Here is a 24363-nt window from a genome sequence, read left to right on the forward strand (position 1 = left end):
CTTAGGACTTTCCACTCCCTATTCTACTTTTGTTCTCAAAAGTAATTACTCCATGATTCTACTTTTGCTATACACTGTCTTCCTTTAATTAGAACAGTCTTTCATCAAATACTTAAATATGCTAACAAGTCTGTCCCAGCCTGCTCTTCTTAGGCGCTTCCTCAGGTACCACCTTTTCTCATATGAGAAGCAATCTCTAGTTTCTCACTACGTGGGTTTTTCTGGACACCCTTCATGTTTGTCAATGGCAATGATTCTCTGTATTCTGCACCTGTCATCAATCAGGTCATATTCATGTTCCCTTAACTCATGTTTGTTCTTTTTTCTGATCCATAAAAACTCTTTTTCCTTTTAAATTTCAAGTGATGTGCTCTTTTCTTTAAAGGATAATTAACTTTTTATTGAGATAGAACTCACATACAACACAACTCACCCTTTGAAAGTGTACGATACGATTTTTAGTATATTCACAAAATTGTACATCATCATCACTCTCAAATTCCAGAACATTTTAAGACCACAAAAAGAAACGCTGTATCCATTAAGTAGCCACTTACCATTCCCCTTTCTCATCCCCAGCAAACACAGATCTACTCTAATAGAGACACTAATCTGTCTCTATGGGTTTGCATATTCTGGACATTTCATATAAATGGACTCACACAATATGTGGCCTTTTGTGTCTGGTTTCCTTCAGTTAGCATAATATTTTTAAGATTCATCCATGTTGTAGCATATATCAGTACTTCGTTCCTTTTTATGGCTGAATATCCACATTTTGTTTATCCATTCATCAGCTGGTAGATATTTAGGTTGTTTCTACTGTTTTGGCTACTATGAATAATGCTGCTATGAACATTTCGTGTACATGTTTTTATGTAAAACTATGTGTTTAATTCTCTGGGGTATATACCTAGAAGTAGAATTGCTTGGTCGTATGGTAATTCTATGTTTAACTTTTTGAGAAACTGCCAAACTGTTTGGCACCATTTAGCATACAATACATACAGCAATGTCTGAGGTTTCCAATTTCTTGAAATCCTTAGCAATACTTGTTCATTTTTTAATTAGGCTAGTTGGGGTTTTTTTTCAATTTTTATTTTTTTATTATTTATTTTTGGCTGCATTGGGTCTTCATTGCTGCGCGCAGGCTTTCTCTAGTTGCGGCGAGTGGGGGCTACTCTTCGTTGCGTGGGTGCAGGCTTCTCATTGCGGTGGCTTCTCTTGTTGCAGAGCACAGGCTCTAGGCACGTGGGCTTCAGTAGTTGCAGCACGTGGGCTCAGCAGTTGCGGCACATGGGCCCTAGAGCGTGCGGGCTTCAGTAGTTGTGGCGCGCAGGCTCTAGAGCGAAGGCTCAGTAGTAGAGTGCACGGGCTTAGTTGCTCTGCAGCATGTGGGATCTTCCTGGTCCAGGGATTGAACCCGTGTACCCTGCATTGGCAGGCGGATTCTTAACTACTGCACCACCAGGGAAGTCCCAGGCTAGTTGTTTTTATATTGTATCTTTCTTTGTTACTAAGTGTGGTCTTGTCCCTTTTTGAGTGAATACACATTGAGAATCTGCCTGGCTTATGAAAAGCACTCAGTAAAAATAGTCATGCTATTAGATATTATTAGTATTATGTTCCTTTGAGATGAGTCGAATTGAATTGTGTTTTTCCTCTCAGATTATATTTCCATCTGCTGTGAATAGCAAACAGGATTCAAACTAATACACCATGCACTGTTAAGGTCAAAGTAAAGCAGGTTGGCACGACTCATACCTCCACTAATGTAATCATCAGAAGTTCTAGCAACTAGTATTTATTTCCAGGTTTTCCCATCAAAGTGCTTTGATTTTAAGCCTGGAGATTGTGCTGACGTGATTATAGCACTGAGAAATCCCAAGGAAAAGGAAAGGGGCCAGAAGACTAGGGATGGGCAAATGTTTTGATTTTTCAGTAGGCAAAAGATGTTGTTGACTGGTGCATTTAAAACAATACCTTATGAAATTTTAGAATAATTCATTAAGGAGATGGTTTGTGAAAAGGAATTTGTGATCATCAAAGATATATTGTGTTCACTAACAACAAGATATGCCAAATTAATTTCATTTCAGTCTTTGAGAGGATTAATATATTGGAAGGCCAGAGAAATGTTGTACTGAGACTCCTAGAGAGATTTAACATGGTTAGATAATGGAATCCTTATGAATATGATGTGTGTTACTTGATAACTGTTTCATGAATATTTGACCAATCATATTTTTATTGAGCAGTTATGTGTCCTAGGTACTGTTAATGTAATGTGAGCAAAAACATACATGGTTCCTGCCCTCATGTTCCCTGCTTCATAGTATTATGGAACAGTAGATTTTAACTGAGGGAGGTGGGGGGAGAAGCATGCATTTTGAAAATGCAAACATCTGGCACTCCCTTTGGGAGATTCTGATTCTGGGTGAACTTAGCAATTTTAAAAAGCTCCCCCAGAGAATTTTTTTTTTAATTAATTAATTAATTTATTTATTTATGGCTGTGTTGGGTCTTCGTTTCTGTGCGAGGGCTTTCTATAGTTGCGGCAAGTGGGGGCCACTCTTCATCGCGGTGCGCGGGCCTCTCACTATCGCGGCCTCTTGTTGCGGAGCACAGGCTCCAGACGCGCAGGCTCAGTAGCTGTGGCTCACGGGCCCAGTTGCTCCGCGGCATGTGGGATCTTCCCAGACCAGGGCTCGAACCCGTGTCCCCTGCATTAGCAGGCAGATTCTCAACCACTGCGCCACCTCCCCCAGAGAATTTTAATGCACATCCTTGGTTAAGAAACTCATGAGGGAAGCTTCGAGTAGTTTGCTACAGTGTTCTTGACTTGATTCTGCCTTGAACTATATTATTTTTCAAGCTGGGCAACTAATAATGTCAGAATAATTTCATATATACATAGTATATAACTGCTCACATTATAAAATTAGAATTAAAGAGGGAAACTGTTGAGGAATTTTCCTGCTGCTTTGTACTTTATCCACAGATTGGTACAGTTCAATTCTAGATGAGTTTGTGTCACTGAGATCTAAGATATAGAGCTGGCTTTGTAATAGTCATTGGTGCTCTTCACAAACATTCTAGTTTTCTCCCCTTCTTACCCACAGTAGCATTGCACTTCCTGCTCACTGAAGTGAGGTCATGTGACATTGCTGTGGCCTATAAAATGTGAGCAGAAGTGGTGGAAGCATTAAGTTAATGGCTGCTCTACTGGAACCCTTTTCCCTCTGGCTTGGCTACTGAAAATGTTCAAAACAGTAGTTGCTCAATCAGCCTAGGTTCCTGAGTGACTATAATGAACAGAGCCTCTTGGCACACCCAGAGTAATCTTGTAGCATGAGTAAGAAATTAATCTAAATTGTTCTAAGACATTTAGGTTTTGGGGTTGTTTACGTCCTGCAGTATTACCCTGTCTGTCCTAACTGATGCAGAATTCTAGTGCAAGTTTGTGACAGTGTGACATTAATGGTGACTAATGTAAAGCCCTATGCTACAGTTAAAAAGATAAAAATTATAGAGTGACCAATCTATAAATTAATGTATATTTTTCTCTTTTCTAGCCTGAGAATCCTGGAATTACTGAATGTGTGTCCATACCCTCTGAGAGTGTGCACTGTGTATTGATGTGAAGATGAGCTGCCACGGCCATTTTGCCACCTTGCGGGAAGCTGATGGTAAGCTAAAGCAGATGCTACTGAAGGCAGAGCAAAGAGGCAAAGAAATATGGGTCTTGAATATGATTGAATTGCTGGAGCAACTAACCCTGATGCCTGTCATAACAGTCCACTTACAGAAGTCAAAATTCCCCCTATTGTTTAACCCAGTTTCTGCCGTGTTTTGTGGAAAATGCAAAGATATGCTGCCAATTCCCCCTCGAGGGAGGACTTGCTGTGCAGCTCCTGGAATGTGGTCAGCACGCAGCCCCCAGCTGTCAGCTTCTTCGGGGTCTGCCTCAGCTGCAGAGAGCCACCTCGCTTGAGATTACACCCTTTCTGGGGCAGACTGCATCCGTTACAAAGGGATGGCCATTTCAGCCTGACACAAGATACTCTGATGGGTGATACCCAGGTGGGCTGAAGAGTCCTTGGACTTGAATACCAGTTCAACTTCTTTCTCTGACCAAGCCTGCTTTCATCCACTCCTAATAAAAATCTTTCTCCCCATCTCCCTATCAGTGTCTACTTCCACAAAACCCAGTCTGTGACAAGTTTTCTGTAACATCAGGCAAAAGCAGCCTAATTGAAATTCAATGGGGTAGTTTGAACTTGGTCTTGTCTACAGGAAGGGAAATGCGCTCATGGTCTATCTTATTTTTAACTTTGTATTGTGGAAATTTTCAAGCATACACCAAAAAATAGCATATAATGAAACCCAATCTACCCAAGTTCAACAATATCAATATATAACCAATCTTTATCATCTGAACCCTCACATATTATTTTAAAATAAGTCTCAGACATTACATTATTTATCCATAAATACCAGAGTGCATTGATGTTTGTTTTGAGATGCAAAGCAATGCCTTTTTTTCCATTCTCCTCCCAACTCAACTCCTATCTATTGTTTCATCTTTTCTTCCTCTTCCCACTGCCACCACTTTTAAAAGAGGAAGTATTTTAATAGGAGAAAGGGGCAGTAGTAGTAGGGGAGAGAAGGGTCCAGAGTAGTCCTGGACTCCATTCTTTTTTTTTTTTTTTTAATACTTATTTATTTTGGGCTGCATTGGGTCTTTGTTGCTGCGCGCTGGCTTTCTCTAGTTGTAGCGAGCAGGGGCTACTCTTTGATGTGGTGCATGGGCTTCTCATTGCGGTGGCTTCTCTTGTCGTGGAGCATGGGTTCTAGGCACGTGGGCTTCAGTAGCTGTGGCATGTAGGTTCAGTAGTTGTGGCTCGAAGGCTCTAGAACACAGGCTCAGTAGTTGTGGCGCACAGGCTTAGTTGCTCTGTGGCATGTGGGATCTTCCTGGACCAGAGATCAAACCCGTGTCCCCTGCATTGGCAGGCGGATTCTTAACCACTGCACCACCAGGGAAGTCCCCGCCATTCTTTCTTTCATTCATTCAACAAACATTTTAGAACTGTCCTCTCCCAGAGTCTTGGGATACTCAATCTTTACCAGTATAGATGGTTATTCAGATAGGTGGTATAATAATGTCTTTGGTTAGAGAAACTAACAAGAAAGAAAGAAAGGGAGAAAGGAAGGAAGAGTGAGAGAAGAGAGGAGAGGGGAGAGAGGGAAAGCAAAGCAAAGCAAATAAGCCATCTAGCGGTCACAGTGGGAGATAGCATGTGTTTTTTTTTCTACTAGACAGACTAACACAAGGTTTACTGGAGGTAGGACTTTGAAGAGGAAATTGAGGCTAAGAGGTGAAGTGATTTGTTTAAGGTCACATGGCTAGTTAATAGCAGAGCTAGGCGTAGAACCCAAACAAACTGACTCTAAGACCTGTGTAAACTGTGATTGTCTGACTCTTAAAAATGTGGTTTGGGAGTTCCCTGGCAGTCTAGTGGTTAAGATTCAGCGCTTACACTGCTGTGGCCTGGGTTCAATCCCTGGTTGGGGAACTGAGATCCCACAAGCCGTGTGGTGTGGCAAAAAAAAAAAAAAAAAAAAATATATATATATATATGGTTCAAATGATTTAAAATTTTATTAAAACATATTTTATACTTATTTTTATCAAGTTATGGTATGTTGGTAGCAAAGGGGAAAAAGTACATTGGTTGAATGAAGGCACTAGATGGACCTATGATAACATTAACATGGAATTATTTTTTCATTAAAAGGTCTGTCTCCCTCACCATACAGAAAGCTCCTCAAAGGCAGGGGGTTATTTTATTCATCTTTGTATCCCTAATGCCTGGCCTGGTGTCTCTCCTGAACGAATGCATAAATGAATAAAATTTGGAGGCTTAGACTTTAGAACTGACTGCCATTGTCTAGTTTTGTGACTTTCAGTAAATTATTTAGTTCCAATGGTCCATAGATTCATTAAAAGTATCACTGACCTTTTTTAACGAAAGAGTTGGAAGAAACCTTAAATTTCATCTTTTCCAACTATATTATTCTATGGGTCTATGGGATTACCTGGTCATTTGGAACACAGACTCATAACCAACATTTCAATAATAATACCTATGTTAGCTTTGTCATAGTCCTAAAACAGAGTTTGAGTATTTAAGAGAAATCGTGTCCAATAGACAAGTCTAAATAAAGTTGTGCCATGTTATTGGCAGTGTATTCAGAGTATTTATGTTTACCCTCAGAAACTGCTTGAATCCGTTACTTATGCCTGTCCAGCCAGTTAAAACTGAAGGTAGAGCTCACAGGAATTGATACTTAACCCCTCATTTCTGGGTAAATATAAGAAGTTTGCCAGGGGAGAGGGGGCTACGGTGTTTGAAATGAACCCAGCAGTGGCAAGACCAGAACATTCACAAGATCATCGGAATCCTGTGGCAACTGCTGGGTTCCACTGCTCTTGTCTCTCTTGGACTGGGATTTTCCTAGTCTTTTTCACTTGAGAGTGAAGGTCTTGCAAGTGAATCTGCTTTTACCTTATTAACACCTTGAGGCATATTTTGGAAATGGAGGAAGGTAGTGAGTATTTTTAGGCTCTACTTCTGGTCCTACCTAGCCCTGCCATTAATTGTGACTTTTGGTCAGTTGCTTCTCTGGATCCAATTTTCCTTACTTGTAACATCAAGAGGTTGACTAAATAATTATCTCTAAAGTTCTTTTCAGTTCTAACATTCTGTGAAATTTTTTTTTTCTAAAGATAAATCCTCAGCTCAGCTGGTCCCATCTGTTTTTTCCTGGGTTGACTCTCTTCCTCCCATAATAACTTACTATGCATCTCCACCTTTTTGAGGGCAGGGCTTGGGTTTTACCCACCTTTCCCTCAGTACCTAGCACAAAAACCAAGCAGGTGATTTCAAGGAGCGTCGAAACCGATTCTTATACAAAATTCCATCTTTGTCTGGAGGAGCTCACAGTTCAGAAGTAATTAATCACTTAATTAAAAGAAGTAATTAATCACTTAATTAAAAGCTGAGGATAACAGGAACACCGGTTCCAAGCTCCTTTACCATCTGCATGTTCCAACAGGAAACCAGAGAGCGTTTGTAATAAACACTCATTGAATGCTTTCACTATGCCAGCGCTTTCCATGTATTATCTCAAGTAATACACACACACCAACCTTATATTCTAGGTACTAATATTGTCTGTTTCACGCTTGAGGAAACGGACACAGAGAGGTTAAGTAACTTGCCTAGGTAATACCGTTACAAGTGAGAGGCAGCATCACTTGAGCAAGATTGAGAAAACCTTGTGATCCTCCGAGGGGCCTGACGAGTCCAGAGAACAGTGATGAGTTCAAAGTACAGAAGGAGCAGAAGGAAGTGATCGTCGAAGGGAAGGCTGCAGAAGTTGGCAAAGAAGTTTGAAAAACAAAAAAAAATGCTTTTCTCCAGGCTGGGCTACATAGCCGGAGTTTAGGAAAGCAGGCAGAAAAAACCAGGCCGGGAGAACGCCTGGATCCCGGGGGAACCGAGGAACAGGCCGGAAGTGGCGTCAACTAGCGGCGTCAGGTGCTTAGCGGGACTGCGGGGCCGGGAGGAGTTCGGGCCGGACGCGACACCCGGAAGTTACGCCCTGGAGGCGGTACCTGGTTGTGGAGGGCGTCGCGATGGGCGGGGCGGGGCGTTCGTGGTCATCCTGGAACCACGGATTCCAGGCAGGTAACCTGCAGGCCGAACCGGGACCGGGGCAAGGGTGAAAGTTGGGGTTAGGGGCTCAGATTGCTCGAAGCTCCAAGCTCGGGCGGGGAAACGTGGATCTCGCATGAGGTGGGGTCTGGAGAAAAGGCTCCTTGGCGTGGGACTCCCTGGAGAAACAGGGATACGAGGAACTTTGGGAACGGGGTCGTGAGGGCCGAGGTCGTTGAGGAAATACAGGCTGAGTCTTCTAGGAATCGGTCTTGGCTGGGGGTCACAGGCTCATGAGTGTTGGCGCTCGGGGGTGAAGAGATGGAACCTGGGCACTGAGATGAGCTGACCTAGAGTTCATTTCCCTCCTACTCCGTCCCCCATCCTGTTCTGCTAGTAGGGGACAGCGACATCATCTTTTCATCTCTTAATCCAGGACAGTGCTTTGCCACTATTAGGCATCTTTAGATGCTGTCAAATGAATGAATTAATGAACGCACGAACCCAATTCTGGATCAGCTGGGGGAACTTCTGAACTTCAGTGCTCCTACCTGTGAATGTAGAAGTGATGCCAGCTTAGTTTGCTAATCCGTGGTTTTGAGGATGTCAGTGCAGTAGAGATTCGGGATATTGTTGTTATTGTTTTGTAGTTATTGAAATTTAGAAATGTGTCTTAGTATTTTTCTCTGGGGTGGGTAGAGAGGAAAGGCGATCAATTTGGCTTTTTTCAGGTGCCTTTACTTTTCTGGGAATAACTTCCAGGTGAATGATACCAGACAGGAGTTGGCCATCAAATGAAAAGCTGCAGTTGTAGCACTGAGCTTCTAATTAGTGTTCTAAGTGCTTTCTTTCCAATATGAACTTGCTTTGTTTTTCGTAATGTTTTCTTCCTTAAATTGAGGTATTTTTACATTTGAGATGTAAATGAGAAGTATTTCATAACAAAGATGAAAATAGTAATCTATAAAAATCCAGTCAGAGGTTTCACTTGGTGGGTACACAAAAGGTTAACTCCTTCCAAACAATTGTAGGAGGCTTCCAAAAGAATGAATCCCTGAAGGTTAAATTGTTTCCTTTGTAAAGTATTTGTTTAGATGTCTTGAATGGGATAAAGAGTAGGCATAGACCTAAAGAACAAGTAGTGTAACCAGATTCTTTTTGGTTGTCAAATGGGAAAAAAGTGCATGTGACACATCAGGCTTGTAGTAAGATCTGGGCATGAATCACTAAATAGATGCAGTGATTGATCTACATCTAGGGAGGTGATTATGTGTATGGGTTTCATGCTATCAAATGAGATAGTAGCTCCTAAGTGGTTCTAGAATGTTATTATTAGATTGGAAATAACGAGTAGGAAAATCTGAATTTAAGGCTTTTTGTTTGTTTGTTTGTTTGTTTGTTTTACAAAGAAGAAACTAGTAAGCATTTTTAGATTTAACAATCTAAGCTGTTCTTAAAAATAGGTTGGAAAAAACTAAAAGTAGGCATGTGAATACCTTATTGAAGACATCTAAGTCTTTAAAGTTTGCCTGCCTATAAACCTTGTTTCCTAATTTCTGGAAACTGTTGATATCCAAATCATCCCCACCTTTGTGTGCTCTTACTATGGTGCCACTTTTAGGATACATAAAAATTTGGTACCTCTAGATTTGTATTAATATTAGTGTCATAAAGTCTAATTTTACTACCTCAATGTGCTGTTCGATGTCATGTCCACTAATTTTGCACATCTAAACGCCTATATTCATAATAATTATTATAACTGGTATTCATAATAAATTGGTATCCAAGTGGTAACTTGGGTATGTGCATTGACATTCTTGAGGTTTTCAGTTTTGCAGAACTCCGATATCTGTGGACGCTAACATGGACTTCATTTAAAGAAACCCACGGACCATTAATGGACAAAAACATGAATCAGATTGTATTTTGGCATTCAAATCCTAGCACTTGGGGAAAGGTAAGTTTTTAACTGTTTTATGTTAGGTGAGAAATAGCCCTGGATTGGTCTAGAAAATTGTGGGATTGTGATTGAAAAATATAGGCTGAATCTCTTTAAATTATGTTTTAATCTGGACCTTCCAAAGAGGTTTGAGCTTTGTTCAGTATATACAAGGTGATTGTTACTATTTCTCTGTAAAACTGATCAGAAATTAAAGAGATTGACAAGATATGTTATTCCTGGAAGATTATCGCTCTGTTTTCTTTGAGGGGTGGTGGGGAGATCTCCTTTCAACATTTTAGAGCCTGGTGGAGTATATCAACCCTGTAGGTATGGGACCTCAAGCAGTCAATTAGGTCATCTCACATCCAGGTTTGGCTCTGTAATAGTATGTGTCCCAAATCTAGCCAATTTTATTTTATGCCTTAGGTTAAAGCAAGAAAAGAGGCCCCTAAATGTCTTTTTTTTTTTTTTTAATCCTACCTTATTTACGCTATTTTCTTTTTTAATTTTTTCTTCTTTGTTCTTTTAAAAAATATCTTAGATGATTCATTCTCCAGGCCTTTTATCTTTCTGTCCCGGGGTAAAAGTTCTCTCTTTCTTCTATTTTATCTTTCCTAGTTGAGGAGTTTTTAATTTTCAGAACTTTTAACTTCTAACTTTGCAATAATATTAGGCACCTTTTAATCACTAATTATTAAATTTATAGTTTTTCCTGGTCTCCTCTGTAGATAAACTGGCTTCTTGTTTAGAATTTGTTCACTTCTAAAAATAGACTGCTTCTAGGAATTCATCTTTCAGATATATTTGCACTTGCACACAAAAATTTGTATTTAAAGATATTCATCACCATATTATATGAAATTAAAAAACAACAACAACAACTAGAAATAACCTAAACATCCCTCAACAGACATCTGGTTAAATAAATGCCTTCATATAATGTAGTATTTGCTGCTGTTAGAATGAAGTAGATCCGTAGGTGGAGATATGGAAAAATCTCTAAGATACATTGTTAACTGAGAAAAACAATGCAGAATGGTATGTACAGTATGTTTTCATTTGTGTTTTTAAAAGCATATATTTCTGCATATACTTGTAAAATTTCTTCAAATCCATATAAGGAACTACTGACATAGGTACCCCCGGGGAATGAAACTAGAAGTCTAGAATAGGAAGAAGACTCATCTTTTTTCTGTATTCTCCTTCTGATGGATTGATTTTTTTACTATGGACATTTTTATTTTTATTATACTAAGAAACGAACAGCAAGGCTTTAGGCTAATTATGGGAGCCCACTATTATTCCTTATGACTTTTGTCCTTATGATTATTTGCACTGTTCAGTAGGAGTGGGGTTGCACAAGTGAGTTAAGTTTATTTCAGAGCTGCATGAAAGGTTTGGTGATATTTTAATAGGTTTTTAACCTTGACATTAGATTATTATTCATAGTAAGAATTTGTGAATAAATTAGGTGCTTAGTGTTGCCGAATTCAGTGCTCATACACAATTCATACTATGTGGCTGACCTTCCCAGGTGATATGGAAGTTGTTATCTTTGTTTGCAAGCTATGTTTGTTTCGCATTGGCATGGTTCTTCTGAGCCTCTCCTTATTACTGAATGGGATGGACTTTATTTGATTTGAATTACTCTTTAGCGATTCTACTCTTTAGACAAATCTTATCGTTATTATTTCACTTTGTTCTTGATGTCAGGAACTGGCCTAAGACATTTCAGAGAATGGCTTGTTCTCTCTGTTATAAAATCAGGAAGCCAAAAAGATCATTTAGATATATTTGGATAATCTCATTCTATATTGAGAATATTACTTTAAATTGGCTGATTATCTGCCTTGGAACTCAGCAAAAATTTCTGGTGACTTTTTACTTCTCTAGCCGTCTTTGTCTCTCCATACTTTCATTGGGGGAAATTTGGAATAACAGTAGTGGGTCAGTAAAATGAGTTATACAGGAAATTTAAAGATATAATAATCTTCATTTTGTTAGTGGAGGGATTGTATTTGAAACTTGCTTGAGAATAGGCTATGTAAGATACATACCTATATGATGCTACTATCATATAAAATACATGATTGTGTATCTTGTTAAAAGCAAAATGAAGGCCACTAATCTAGGGGCTGAGTCATGATTAATGGAATAGAACAGGTTATGGTATGCCAGGTGTTTTATACCACACTTTGGCAGACTGTTTTGCATATAATCATTTCTATTAAATGATGCTTTGCTTCTTGAGATCTGTGGGACTAATCACTACTGGCCACCAGGGGGAAACCACTGGGCAGGATGCCTAGAGTGGGACTTCTTATTCTTGCTAAGAGAATGGATAGCAACAAATTGAATCCAAGGGTAGGCTGTGTTTTCCTGAGTCAAGATGAATATGGTAAAGGTGACTTATAGATGAATGTAAGTTATATGTAGAGAACATAGAATTGGGAAGATACCTGTGTGTTTGTGTATGTACATAGATGTATAATACATTATATATTAAAACGTGTATATATATTATACATTTTATACATATATATATTTATACATATATATATATATTTTTTTCACATACATTTTATGTGAAAACCACAAATTCCGCAGAGGAAGATATCCAGCTAATGCAAGAGAAAAAAAAAGTCAGAAGTTTAAGGCCTCAGAGCTAGGCCTGTTATGGGGTAATTCATAATTGTTAGAACAGCTTGAAAAATTTTGGAAGTTTTAAGATCATTCACAGGGTCCAAGTGATGTGAAGGTAGACAAAAGCCTGAGAATGAGAAAGTTAAAATCTAGTAACATGCAAGATATGGTTAAGGGTATTTTTTAAGATTCTGTTTTGTGGCATTGTTTTGGGTGGGGGGAAAAAGAAGGAAGAACTGAAAAGGTTATTGCTGTTTAGTTGGAATTGAGCTAGGTCCCTAAGCTTTTCGTAGCATTCCAATTGTGTATGACCAAGATAGATTAACTAGACCCATTACCTACAAAACAGTTTTTGTATATTAATTATTAGAGAAACCTTGAAGAACAAGAGAATTGTTTTTAATCAATTTTGTGATTATATAAAAGGACAACTGTGATGATCTAGGTTGAGGGCACTGGGACTACTTTGTTCAGAAAACAGAAGACTTTGGAAGAGTTGGAGAAACTCCATAGGAAGTACACTTGTTCTCTGTTATTTGAGGCCAAAATTAGTTCTAAATGAGAGAAGGTATAGATAGAACTAGTCAACAGTGGAGCAGATTGTGTCAAGAGGCAGTGAACTCCAAGTCATTAGGGTCACTTAAGCAGAGTTTGAACATTGGGAGTGTTGTAGAGGGTATTTCTCATTGTATGGGAGATTGTTCCAGATTATTATTAAGGTATCTTTTAAATCTGAAAAAAAATTTATAGTGCAATAAAGTGGTTCATTATAGTATGTGTATACATTCTGTTATCCCTGTATTTAAATACTGAGAGCTAACTTATCTACCCGTCATTCACCCACCAGCTTCAGGTTACTCATAACCAGGAAATAAAACTACCTGAGCTCCCAAATTATGAGACACAAAATCTATATGCCCTTCTCAGGTCCTTACTTGGTTTATTTACATTTAGACACAGTTCTAACATGCTTAATTAACTGGTATCTAACTCCACAGTGTACTAGAAGCAACAAATTCTGAGTGGGCTAAGTGCTCCTATTAGAGGCAGGCACATTGACAAGTATGGACAAGAAGGAAGTTAGAAAGCCGACCAACTAATTTTAAAATTGTAGCACCTGGAGCTCTTTTGATTAGATGAGAACACCTCTGTGGTCATGGATATTCAAAATGATAACCCTGACTGAACTTAAATAATTTATGTTCAGTATTTTCTATTTAAGAATACCTAAATTTTAGAAAGATTTCGTCCGTGTGTTTAATAACAAAAGACAGATTATTTTGGCATTTGGAGAGGGTACATGCATTGTACAGTGGAAAGAGCAAGGACTCTAGAACAGTGAACGCAGATTTGAATCTGGGCTCCAATATCTACTAGCTGTTCTATTAATTAAGTTTATTATTCATCCTAAGCCTCAATCTCTTTATCTATAAAATAGGAATTTACTGAAGAGTAAATGTATGTAAAAGATTTGCCTATATTAGGTGTTAATTAAATAATAGCTATTATTATTTCATTATTACCATAAAGCCTACTCTAACTTGAATTTTTTTCTCTTCAAATAGAGCAAAAGCAAACTTATCTAATAAGTTTATTGTAAGTTTACTAATGCAAATAATGGTGATGACATGCTTAAAAAACCTTTTTTAAAAATTGTATAAGTAATCCATGTCCACTTTACAAAAAATAGGATATAGAAAAAATATATGTGTATATCCCCCCAAAAGGAGTAAAGTCATCTAAATCCTCTACCACTATTAATATATAAGTGGCATGCTTTATTTTTAAACTGCTTTGATATTCCTATAGGATGTCACTTCTGAGTAGTGACATCTGAAACTGATTCTACATTACTACTGTTGAGAAACTTAAATTAGTCACTACACTTTCTAATCAGAATATGCAGTTGAAGATTGTGACATGGCACAATGCTGATTTAAAGAAAGCCCTAGTTCTGGAAAATTTTGTGTAATGAAACCAGTTTTGTAGAATAGTGGGTGTAGTTTGGTGCTGCGGAGCTGGAGGGCCTGAGTTTGAATCCTGACTCCACTCTTTACTAGCTAGGTAAACTACCTGAAATTGTTTAACTTCTCTGTACCTTGGTTTCTTCATGTGTAAATTGGGGATAATAGTAATATCTAATTCATGGGATTGTTTTGAGGATGAATGATTTAATCTACCTAAAGTGCTTAGAGTAGTGCCTGGCACAAAGTATAGACTCAGTAAATATAAATTCCTATTATTATTATTAATTTTTAAAAGCTTAATTTTTTCTTGAAAAAAAACAGGTTTATGGGAGTAGATAAAGTAAAAGAAACAAGTTAGAATGAGCACAAATAGTTAGTGAGATTTACTGTATATTTTTCATTTGAGCTTGCAAAGTGGTCTGAATTTTTCCATTCTAAGGCTTTGTTAATTTTTCTCCCTGTTTAAATATTTTCAAACCATGATATTCCTAATTTAGCTTCTTTCTCTACCCCACAAAATCAACTTCATTTTATGCTGTCTCATCCAACAAATAATTTGGCCATGCTTTCAAAAATCAAAAGCCCTTTAAGACAATCAAATATCATGAATAGCAGTGAAAGAGATTCAGGAAATTATCATTAGATCAGTTTATCTGACTACAACCCATGGTGGTTCTGTAAGAACTTTAAATTCAGTTGCAATTTGAAGTGAAGAATATTAATTGAAGTGATAAACTAATGAACATATTTAGCCATTCTGTACACTATGTCTTTTTAAAATCTTTCTTTCCTTTTCTTCTTTATTTCTTTTTGTTTTCTTTTGTTCTTTCAGCATAGTATCTAGTGATCTGATTAATTACTGATCAAAGAGTTATACCTTTTCAAAACCCTTAAAAACTTTTATTAGACTTGCTAGTAGAATTTTTGTGTGTTTTGTTTTAAAGCATCCAGTACAAGTTTTTGAAGACCCTGGGGCCTACCATGATTACGCATTCAAGATTTGAGTTTGAATAACTTCATCAAGACTTAGATCCTCTTCAAAAGCCTCAAGTCTCATCTGTATTAAGCTCTCCTTTGAACCCTCTCACAAAAATAAAAGCTTAAAGGGACTAAAATCCATTAATACATTCCGTTTTATATCCTTTTCTCTGATTTCAATTTCCTTGGCCTTTAAGGTCTTTCATATTGCTTATGTTCCTTTAGACTACAGCCAAGGAATCAGTGCTTTCCAAAAGAATGTATGTCCTGTGGCCATAAGTTTTCTTGGTAGAGAAACGTAAACTTGGCATGGTAAGTTTAGAATCAGGTCTTTTGTTGTATCTTATAAAAACTTGAGTCAACACTAAGAAAATGAGGATGAAGTGGTAAAAATATTTAAGGTCAGATTATGCTCTCAGAGGCTACATGGTTTAGGGAAAAAAACCCTCAACCTAAAAGTTAATGGTTCTTATTCTCTCAGCTCTTGGGCCTAGGAAGGTAGGTGATTTAAATAGAATGAAAGCATGTACCTGTCCAGGCTGGATACATGGTAACAAGGCTATGTTAATTTTTGTTTTCTTTGAGTACATAGAATACTCCAGTGGGCTAATTCTAAGAGGGAGGAAGACTATAAATTTCCCTAAAATTATAAGTTAGCATTGATAATGCTATAGAGCAGTTATGTGTTATAACATACACCTGGTTTGCAAAATTTGTTTACTAAGTTGCGACCAGCATCTTTTTTTAATGAAAGTACATAGAACAGAGAATTTTACAATTCATCCCAAATGGTAAGAGTAAATATTGTTTTAGTCATATATATATGTACACACATAGGTATACATATATATAAATGTATGTGCCTGTATTTGTGTACTTGGTCATTAAATAAAACGTATTTTTCCCTTTGAGTTGCAGTCGCTGATCTAGGATTATCATTTCAGTATTAATCCCTTTCCATGCATTTGGATTCTAAGGAGACTCAGTGTTTCTCTTCACTTCATACTGCTACTTGTGACAAAGGAATGAACGGTTAATATCAGTTTGACTTTGGTCTAATTAATGAACTATTCTTTAGTTCATAGCACAGAGAAAACCTATAGGCCTTAAGGGTATTTTATTTAATATTCTAATACCATCTACTCTCACACCCAGACCATTATAGCATTTAAGGTTGGTTTAACCTCATACTAGTAGAAAGATGGTATTAAATGTTTTCCCTTTAATTTTTTTTTTTTTTTTTTTACTTTTATCTTTCTGGACTAATAAAAACAAAAAACTCCCGCTTAGTTTAGCATTGTTTGAGGACTCAGTGGAGATAGGTTCCAGAGAATATAGTTAGCATGACTGGGAGTTTGATGGTCGCTAGAAGAGAAAATGCCAATTTATCTTTCTCTGAGTACCTACATTATCTTTAATGATTTAAGATTAAATAAGCCACTGGCATTAACTTATTCAACTGTTTCCCTAAAAACAGATATCCACTGTTTTGGTGATAGCATTAGTTAGGAATATGTGACTTTTACAGTATCCATGAACAATAGGTAATGGCTTCTTCTTCCAAGGGTTGCACATTACAATTCATTGGGGAAAAACTAATTCTTTAGTGCTTAACTAAGTTGTAACCAGCATTTTTTTTTAAACGAAAGTACATAGAACAGAAAATTTCACAATGCATCCCACGTGGTAAACGTAAATATTGTTTTAGTTCTCTGTCATCTCCTAACAGTCAGTCCCAGCCACCCTGGTCTTCTAGCTGATCCTCAGAAAGAAAGCTTTCTTCTGCTTCAGAAACTTTGCTTCTCCTCCTGGAATGCTCTTGTGTTAGATATCTATGTGGCAGGTATCTATGTGGTTTAATCCCTCATCTTCAGGTCCTTCAGGTCATGATATGTCACCTTCTCAGTAAGGCTCTCTCTGACATCTTATTTAAAACTGTAACCTCACCCCCCACCCCATGGCATCCCTATTCCCCTTCTCTGCTTTAATTTTCTCCATGGTACTTATCTCTGACTGACATCCTATTCACCAGTGTTTTTCCCAGCACCTAGCACAGTGCCTGACACATGTAAGTGCTTAGAACATATTTATTAGGTGAATGAATGTAACTTGTATTCACAGAGGTGCACATTTGGGACAATGAGTCCTATAAACCAAATTATGGGGACCTAATATTTTTAAATGACTTTAAAAGATGAGTTAATTAAATTTATTTATAGCTTGCTTTGTTCTAAATATTTGAAGTAGCTTCTAAAAACGCGTATAGTGCAAAGGGATGAAGACATATAAAGAGAAGAAAACAAAGTGAATGTAATCGTAACATTGAACTGGGTAAAGTTAATGTATAGAAGGGCCTCCATAGTGACTAAAGGCAGATTGTAAGTTTGACTAGTTAAAGAGTTAGCTTGCTCAGAAATGATAATTGGACTCGAATCATGAACTTTGTCCTGTGGCACAGGTCACAGACATTTGAGTCTTATGTAGGGACCCAGAAAACCTATTTGGTTTAACTATAAGAACTTGTGAGATTACTCTTATAGAAAAAACTTGCTTTCTGTATTCGGAAATTTCCTACTGGTATAAAATGTACACAGTCTATCCATAATTAAGCTTCTGCTGTGTCTGAGAGATGACAGTCATAGCTGTCAGCCTCTGCTTCTGTTGTGTTTAGGACATTTCCAAGGTTGATTCAAAGTTAGTAATCAGATATTTTTGGAAGTTTGTTGTCAAAGATACCAACGAGGACATCAATTACTCTGATTTCTCCTACTCATGAGGTAGTATGAGATTCCAGTGGTTGTGGCTTCCTTTTAAGATAGATAATTGGAGGCTTAGAGTTAGGTTTTTCTTTTTGTGATATACGCGTATATCAAATTATTGTGATCAAATTATTGTGTTGTATACCTTAAACTAATGTAAGGTTACATGTCAATTATATCTCCATAAAACTAGGGAAAAAAAGAAGTTTTTATACAGTCAACCACTGAATTGGGGTGGAGGATTGGGAGTTACGTAGGTGAATTAGACTTCAAGAAATCTTTCACCAATATATTGGGTTGGCCAAAAAGTTCGTTCGGGTTTTTCCGTTAAGATGAGCTTTTTGGCCAACCCAATAGTAACCAAAATTAGAGCTACCTTGTGTACGTGTGAAGTTAAATGGGACATTATGCAGTAAGACATGTCTTTTTTTTTTTTTTAAGTTTTTTTTTTGTATGTGGACCATTTTTTAAAGTCTTTATTGCACTTGTTACAATATTGCTTCTGTTTCATGTTTTTGTTTTTTGGCTGCGAGGCATGTGGGATCTTAGCTCCCAGACCAAGGATCTAACTGGCACCCCCTGCATTGGAAGGCGAAGTCTTAACCACCTTGACCGCCAGGGAAGTCCCAAGACATGTGTTTGTGTTCATGAGAAGTATACTTCCTGAATTCTGTTTTGTCTTTTTTTGTCATTTAAAACAAATAAATGAAATGAATGAAAACAAAACAAAACTGAGAATTGTGGAGATAGTGCAGGCCAGAGATAAAGTGGGGGATGTGAGTGGGGGTGGAATGCAGACCTTCCAGTAAACCGCCGTGCTTCATTAAACAAAGCTGGCATTTTGAGGCAAAAGAAGAGAATATTTAGCTAAGTGGTGTTCCACTGGCAAAATGTGCTTTTATTTGACTTTTTCTTGCTTGTACCTTTCTCCTTTCTATCTTTGACCTGGAGATAAACAGTACTTTTGGAAGTCAAATCTTCTGCCCTGCTCTGGTTGAAGGATGGGAACTAAATGAACATTAGACTTTTAGGGAAATGATGAAAACATGGATTTAAAAAAAATCATTTATGTTCCACATATTTCAAAGTCAGAATATGGGGAAACTAATAACACCACAGAACCATTAAGGTGGACAATTCGCATAAAGGGAAAGTAATTTTACCAAAAGCTTTATGTATAACATGTTGCTGATGAATCGATCATATTGGGTTATGTTTAATCTGTAAGTATACATTTTTCTAACGGTGTATAAGTATACATTATTCTAATTTAAAATGTACTGATTTTGCTTTACACATTTTATTTATTTGATGGAACTTTATTTTTAAAGAAATCAAGCAACTCTTCATTTTGGCATTTGATGAGTAACAGTAGAAAACCTGAGAACAGACAGAACTATCACTGTAAAAATAAAGCAAAGGTCATCATATCTTCTAGCATAAGTGGTATAGAAGCAGAGAGCTCTTGTTTTCATTAAAAGTGCTGAAGTGGCAGAAAGAAAATATCCCCCAACAACTTTGCTGACACAAATTTTGCTACAGTGAGGACAAAAAAAATTGTCCAGGCTTTTAACTCAATATTTCTCAAACTGTGTTACTCAGAATAGCTGATACAGCTAAAAGAGACTTAGTAAACCAAAAGGGTTCTATAATGATATAAGTTTGGAAAATGTCACATTTTTTTGGAAATTTATAATGCAAATAAGCATTTTCCAAACCTATGTGTGGCCAGAACTCTTTTTGGCTCATAAAATCTTAATAACCCTTGGAATAGGGTTTCAGGAAATGCTGTTCTAGATTGAAAAATAAATTTAAAATATATCTTCATACATATACACATGTATGCTAATATATTCTTTGTAATATTTTATGTACTGTTTAGTAAATAAATCCTGATTGTCAATGAGATTTTTATCCAATATCATTAATGAATATAGAGGTTAGACTATTAAGATTATTCATAAATTTGTACATATGTACTAAGTTGGATGTGTGGTCATTAAATAATTGTACAGCCTTGACCTAGATAATGACTTATCTTTTCCTGGACACATTCTCTTTACTCGGCCTCCAATATATCACACCCTTCAGGCTTTCCTGCTACTTCTCTGACTAGTCCTTCTAGTCTCCTTTGTTGGTTTCTTCTCATTTTCTTGACCTCTAAACACTGGAGTGCCCTAAAGCTCAATCCTAGGACCTTATCTCTTTTCTACCTAGACCCATTTCTCTTATCTACTCTCACAGTTTTAATACTGTATTTACTAAAAAATTTTTAATCTCCAGCTTGGACCTCTCCTCTGAACTCCAGACTTGTATATACATCTGCCAACTTAACATTTCCATTTGTATGTCTAACATTCATCTCAAACTTAACATGTTCAAAATTGAACACCTAATCTTCCTTCCCATCAAACTTCTTTTTAGTTTTTTTATCTCAGTAACAGACAATTCCATCATTCCTGTTTCTCAGCCTTGGAGTTATCCTTGACTCTGTTTCTCTCATACCTACCATCTGATCCTTTAGAAAGTCCTGTTGACTCTACCTTAAACATACAGGCAGAGTCCAGTCACCTCTACCACTACCTCCTAACTTATCTTTTTTCTTCTACCCTTGCCCCTTTCAATCTATTAACACAGCAGCCAAAGTGATCCTGTTAAACAGAAGTAACATCAAGTCACTCTGCTCAAAACTCCAGTAGCTTCCTATCTTATTAATAAAAACCCTTTACTTCTTTGACCTGATCTGCTACTATCCTTCACCAGGTAACCTGCTTCAGCCTTCTCTCTGTTTTAGGGATTTTGCTGGTGCTGTTCCCTGTGCTTGGAATGATCTTCCAGAAACCATGTGGCACTTTCCCTCACCTCCTTCAGGATTTGACTCAGAGGTCACTTCCTCAGTGAGATCTTCACTAGCTCCACTACCTAACTCCCGACTCTCCCTCCTGGCCACCACACACATACTTCTTAATCCCTTTTCTTGCTTTCTTTTTCTCCTCACTATATAACATTCCATGTATTTTCCTTATTTATCTTGTCTATTTCTTTCTTCCAACTCTAGAATGTAAGCTGCATGAGAGCAGAGTGATTTGCTTTGTCTTTTTTGTTCTCTGCTGTAACCCTAGTGCCTAGAACAGGGCCTGGCTCATAGAACGTACTAAATAAATATTTGTTGAATGAATGAATTAATTAATCATGTATAGAATTGCTTAAGTGTCTTAATTAGTTGAATATAATATTGTTTATTTGTCTTAATGTGGCTGAATATAAAATAATTAAAGGTTTTATTTATACAGAAATCAAAGTAGTTTTGACATAATGGGAAAAATCCCATTTAAGCTGAGACTTTCTCAAAATGTCAGTATATATTTATACTGATTTGATTACTATTTATCAAACACTACTTGATATTTTCAGGTATGCTGTCAATGTACAATTAAGAAATAATGCTTTCAACAGGTTGAATTAAGTAAATTACTCTTGAATGGGTTAGGTAAATATAGTCAGTATAGTGGTAGTATCTTTTTCTGAACTTGCCATAGTACGTAAACATAGATGTATTTAAAATGGTAGCTAGTTTAATTGGAGAAAATTAGAGAGCACATATAAATTAAAAAATCACTGAAGAAAGCACGAGAAGAAAAGACTGACTTCCAAAGTTTTATGTGCTATAATACAACTGCCCTTGTAACCATCTGGTATTAGTACAGACAGATCAAAATATAAGTAGCAAGACTGAAAACCAAAATTAGATACATCAGTATTAAGAGGATTATTTTGAAAAACGAAAACCTAAACCATGAATCAGAAATTAGCATGGATCCAGTTCAAAGGAAAAAGCACTAGTATATGTATTGCACATTCATATATAGAATGAAGACAAAAATGGAAACAAATACCAAGATAAAGATTTGTGAAATCAAGTTGTTTAGATATAGTTTAACAAGCATTGAATATTAAAGTGATAACATTTTCTTAGTACACATAATTTATGCCCAAAATTAAAAGTATTAATAAACAGAGCAAATAAACAAAGCAAAGTGCTTTCTGGACATGATTTTAGATAAAAAACCATTTGTAGTATATACAAAAATAAAAAATCTCTTAAATCTAAAAGAGTTCATATTAAACTATAGGAGGAGAGTTTTGCTTCTGTTTAAGATGTAGAAAGTTGCAAGAGAACATTTCTCCCACTCTAATGTGAGAAAAAGCCTGATAATCCACAGTCATAACTTTTCTTGAGCCCATGAGAGAGTTGAGTTCACAAGGCAATCAGGTGAAATGAAATTCCAAAGACAAGCCCTTCTGAGAAGAGATGGGACACAGGAACTGTTTTGCCTTTGGCAGAGCATGGGAGGAAGCAGCAACCACCATAAAAGGGGATAAGAAGAGAACAGCTAAAATTTTAATGAATTCTTGAAGTCTGAATATGGGGCTAGAATAACAGTTTAGAATAACTGGGAGCCCCAGACACAGGGGGGTCTGCACTCACTTCAAGCTCTTTTCTATGGGTCCCTTGTATTAATTTCCTTAGACTGCCAAAACAATAAGTGCCACTAACTAGAATGAGTTAAAGCACCAGCAATTCTATCACAGTTCTGGATGCTAGAAGTCCAAAATCGAGGAGTTGGAAGGGCCATGCTCCCTCTGAAGAATCTAGGGAAGAATCTGCTCTATCCCTTTCTCTCTCTCTTTTTTAAAAATCGGTATTGGATATTTTTATTATTTTTTAAATTTTATTTTATATTGGAGTATAGTTTATTTCCATGCCTTTCTCTTAACTTCTGGTATTTGCTGACAATTCTTGGTGTTGCTTGCTTTGTGACAGCATAGCTCTAATCTCTGCCTCCATCTTCACATGGTTGTCTTCCTTATGTGTACCTGTGTCTCTGTTGCCCCCCACGCAACATCTTAACTGTTTAAAGTGTACAGTAGTGTTACCTATATGCACACTGTGCAGCACATCTCCAGAACTTTTTCATCTTGCAGAACTGAAACCCTGTACCCATTGAACAACTCCTCTTTTCTTCTTCCCCCTAACCCCTGGCAACTCCATTCTACTTTACGTTTCTAAGAGTTTGACTACTCTAGATACCTTATATAAGTGGAATCATCCTGTATTTATTTTTTGGTGAACTGGCTTATTTCACTAGTACAATGTCCTCCAGGTTTATCCATGTTGTAGCATATGACAGGATTTCCTTCTTTTTAAAAGGCTGAATAATATTCCATTGTATGTGTATACCACATTTTCTATACCCATTTATCTATTGATGGACATTTAGCTTCCTTCCCCCTCTTGGCTAATGTGAATAATATTGCAGTGAACATGGAAGTGCAAATATCCCTTCAAGATCCTGTTTTCTATTCTTCTGGCTATATACCCAGAAGTGGGATTGCTGGATCATGTGGTAGTTCTATGTTTAATTTTATGAGACACTTCCATACTGTTTTCCAGAGTGGTGGTACTATTTTACATTATTCCCACTAATAGTGCACATGGGTTCCAGTTTCTCCACATACTCACTAACACCTGATATTTTCTCTTTGGGGGGTTTTGGGGTTTTGGCTTTTGGGGGTTTTTTTTGGCAAGGGGGATAGTGTCCATCCTAACCGATGTGAGGTAATATCTCGTTCTGATTTGCATTTCACTGATAGTAAATTTGAATATCTTTTCATATGCTTATTGGCCATTTGTATATCTTCTTTGGAGAAATGTCTATTCAAACCCTTTGCCCATTTTTTAATTGGATTATTTTGTTGTAGGAATTCTTTATATATTCTGGATATTAACCCCTTATCAGATATGTGGTTTGCAAATATTTTCTCCCATTCTGTAGGTTGCCTTTTCACTCTGTTGATTGTTTCCTTTGCTCCACAGAAGCTTTTAAGTTTGATGTAGTCTCATTTTGTCTGTTTGCTTCTGTTGCCTGTGCTTTTGGTGTCATATACAGAAAATCATTGCCAAATCAAATGTCATGACTTTTTCTTTTGTTTTCTTCTGTAAGTTTTATAGTTTTAGGTCTTATGTTTAGGTATTTAATCCATTTTGAGTTCATACTTATATATGGTATAAGGTTAAGGGTCCAGCTGCATTCTTTTGCATGTGGATATCCAGTTTTCCCTATACTGTTGGTTGAAGAGACTATCCTTTACCCACTGTTTAGCCTTGGCTCCCTTGTTGAAGATAATTTGATCATAGTGAGTGTTTATTTCTCAGTTTTCTATTTTGTTCCATTGGTCTCTATGTCTGTCGTTATGCCAATACCATACTATTTTGAATAATGTAGCTTTGTAATGTGTTTTGAAGTCAGGAAGTGTGAGGCCTTGAGCTTTGATTTTCTTTTCCA

The 24363-nt window shown here is 37.0% G+C and overlaps 1 protein-coding gene across 2 annotated transcripts in view; it reads left to right on the forward strand.

Moving 5' to 3' along the window:
* Positions 1-7673: 7673 nt before the first annotated feature.
* The window catches only part of MAP3K13 (mitogen-activated protein kinase kinase kinase 13), a 165376-nt gene continuing 148686 nt past the window's right edge, over positions 7674-24363 (forward strand). The window contains exons 1-2 of one of the 2 annotated variants that reach the window (XM_068546392.1): positions 7674-7757; positions 9558-9684. The gene's annotated coding sequence lies outside the window, so the exon portion shown is untranslated. The remainder of the gene's footprint in view (positions 7758-9557; positions 9685-24363) is intronic. The other variant, XM_068546393.1, reaches the window with a different exon arrangement.

This window comes from Eschrichtius robustus, chromosome 6 (genome assembly GCF_028021215.1).
Source record: "Eschrichtius robustus isolate mEscRob2 chromosome 6, mEscRob2.pri, whole genome shotgun sequence".
Taxonomy (NCBI): Eukaryota; Metazoa; Chordata; class Mammalia; order Artiodactyla; family Eschrichtiidae; genus Eschrichtius; species Eschrichtius robustus.